The sequence below is a fragment of the Tenebrio molitor genome, chromosome 7 (assembly GCF_963966145.1).
Source record: "Tenebrio molitor chromosome 7, icTenMoli1.1, whole genome shotgun sequence".
Lineage (NCBI taxonomy): Eukaryota > Metazoa > Arthropoda > Insecta > Coleoptera > Tenebrionidae > Tenebrio > Tenebrio molitor.
In genome coordinates this window covers 16914080-16917325 of record NC_091052.1, presented here as the reverse complement: position 1 = coordinate 16917325, position 3246 = coordinate 16914080, and the positions used below count along the sequence as shown (strand labels likewise).

Genomic DNA, 3246 nt, shown 5'->3' with positions numbered 1-3246 from the left:
TTTGACGTTTGTAGCAAAAAAACGCAATTTTGATTCAATTTATTATTTATATTAAACACAGTATCAAGCGGTAAGTGGAATTAGTATTTTTGGTTGCTTCTAAGAAAATTTAAGAAATACCCCACAATTGACTCATACTGTATTTAATTCTCTTTCTATAAACTGGCCCTTAAACTTATAAGATAAATTATTGCTATTAAAGGTCGAGATGCCCCGTTCATTCAAGATTTGGCTAATTTAAATGACATAACGCTATCGTGCAGTAGTTAGGATCGGGTCGTTGCAACAAATATTTTATTTCAATTTCATGAAGAAATTTCTAAATTCTTAATTTAAGTATATGTTCCCTATTCTCATTATACGGAGATGCTTTAAGATTAATTAGTAATACATAATTGTGTTATTAATACATAACAATTTTAACTGACATTCATATTAAGCATAACAGACCAGACATTATAATAAAAAAAAAAAGTCAAATTTAAATTTGACATTTCTCAAAACGCTCCTGCTTTTTATGTATTTGTAGCGAGTTTTAAGTGATGGATGACGACAGCCATCATCAAATGGCCCATTCTGGATTACATGAAAATGAAATCTGTAATAATCGTCGCTTTGAAGGCCGAACTAGATCCTCAGGATCCTCCCGGTCAAATGACAGGTACAATTTAAATTCGAAAATTTTTGATTCATCTTGTTTTAGAAATATTGGACCAATAATCAAAATTTGTCAACTAAATATTGAAGGAATTTCTAAGGATAAATGTGACTATCTAGCAAAGCTTGCCAAAAAGATGGAAATTGACGTAATAGTTCTACAAGAAACTCACACAGGCACAGAAGAACAACTGCATTCAAGGGGACTTATATCTGGATATATCTTAGTAGATCATTTGTGTAGTTCCATATACGGCTTGGTAACTTATGTTAGAGAGAATTTATCAAATTATGAAAAAGTAGAAAAGAAGGTAGTAAATGATGTACACCTCATAGATATCAAGATTGGAGATACACACATTATTAACATCTATAAACCGCCTAATGCTCGATGGCCAGACATACTTAACTTAAACTGCCAACACCCAGCAATATTTATTGGAGACTTCAATTGTCATAATAATTAATAATCAATGGGGTTATGCAGACAACGATGAAAACGGAGAATTGTTACTTAGATGGGCAGAGTCACATAACTTACATCTAATATTTGATGCTAAAGATAGGAAGAGCTTTCATTCTGCACGGTGGCAAAGGGACTACAACCCAGATTTGTGTTTTGTGACTTCAAATAACAATGATGAACCTTTGCAAACATCACGTTGTGTGCTAAATGACTTTCCCCATAGCCAGCATAGGCCAGTATTAATAACTGTCGGTATACAGATTCCGTTATCCCACACTATCCAAAAACCACGTTGGAATTTTCAAAAAGCTGACTGGAAAATATTTCGAAATCAAGTAGAACAAACCGTTCGTTGGATCCCACCAACCAGCAACAATTATCAAAGATTCGTAGGAGCGATTAAAAGTGCCGCTAAAAAGTTCATTCCAAGAGGATTCCGGAAAGAATATACAACATGTTGGTCGAGTACTACTAATAATCTGTTTGACAAATATCAAAAAAGCCCAAATATAGACACAGCGGATGAATTATTAAAATCATTGAATAACTCAAGAAAAGAAAAATGGAACAAACTTATGGAAAACATGAACTTCACTCATTCTAGTCGCAGTTGTTGGTCTTTACTTCGAAAACTAGGAGCGGCTAATGAAACTACTAGATCTAAATCTAATATTAGTCCAAATTCGGTTGCTTCTCGTCTGGTTAACGTCTCAAATTCTATTAAATTAAACAAAAGGGAAATTAGAAATATGAAACGGAAATTATATAAACAAAGAAAGTCAGCATTAACATCGGAAATACTATCTCGTCCATTTAGTGTAGAAGAGATGCAAGAAGTAGGTAAAACACTGAAGAACAGAAAAGCTGCGGGTTTTGACGGCATCTATCCTGAATTCATAAAACACCTGGGACCAATAGGTTTAAACTGGCTTAGGTCTTTTTTTAATGACATAGTTTCAACAGGTAAAATACCAAATGAATTCAAGAAAGCAAAAGTTATTGCCATACTAAAACCCGGAAAACCCGCCAATGAAGCTTCGAGTTACAGACCAATCTCTCTACTCAGCGTATGTCATAAATTTTTGGAAAAGCTTATCTACAATAGAATTTCACCAATAATAGAAGAACATCTTCCAATAGAGCAAGCAGGTTTTAGACCAAACAGAAATTGCTGTGACCAGGTGCTGGCCCTAACATCTTATATCGAATCTGGCTTTCAAAAACGTCTAAAGACTGGAGTTGTTTTTGTTGATCTCACCGCAGCCTACGACACCGTCTGGAAAGATGGACTAATACATAAATTGTATAATGTAATACCTTGTGGAAAAATGGTCTCACTCTTAGAAGATATGTTGTCTAACCGTCAATTCAGGGTTTTCGTTGAAGACAAAAGCAGTAAATTTCGATTTCTCAACAATGGTTTACCTCAAGGCTCAGTATTGTCACCAATCTTATTTAATTTATATACAAGTGATTTACCCCCAACAAATTCCCGAAAATTCATCTATGCTGACGACCTAGCAATGGCTTACCAACATCAGAATTTTGAAAATGTAGAAAACCGACTGTCAGAAGATTTAATACCTTTGAATAAATATTTCACAAAATGGCGACTTTGCCCAAATCCTCAAAAGACAGAAGTTTGCTGTTTCCATCTCGTAAACAACCAGAAAAATAGAAAACTGAAAGTAGTCTTTAACGAAACTACAATTAAGCATAATTATTCTCCGACATATCTAGGAGTAACTCTTGATTCATCTCTAACCTTCAAATTACACATCGAAAAGTTACGACAGAAACTGAAAACGAGAAACAACATTATACATAAACTCGCAGGCACAAGTTGGGTAGCGAATGCACACACTTTACGTATCACAGGACTAGCTCTAGTATATTCAACGGCAGAATATTGTTGCCCTGTCTGGAAGAACAGTGCACACGTGAACAAAATAGATGCTCAATTGAATACCACACTTCGAATAATAACGGGTACTTTAAAATCTACTCCAACACCATGGCTACATGTCCTAGCGCACATTATTCCGTACGATATTAGAAGAAAATACGTAACAAAACGAATTTGGGATAAATTTCAAAATTCACCGAACATGTACTCCATAACA

The 3246-nt window shown here is 34.6% G+C and overlaps 1 long non-coding RNA gene across 1 annotated transcript; it reads right to left on the bottom strand.

Moving 5' to 3' along the window:
- Nucleotides 1-1597: 1597 nt before the first annotated feature.
- LOC138135269 (uncharacterized) lies at nt 1598-2965 on the bottom strand. The gene is made up of 2 exons (XR_011160908.1): nt 2462-2965; nt 1598-2412 (listed from the first exon to the last, which is right to left on the bottom strand). It is a non-coding gene; the product is annotated as an uncharacterized lncRNA (long non-coding RNA).
- Between the last annotated feature and the right edge of the window lie 281 nt (nt 2966-3246).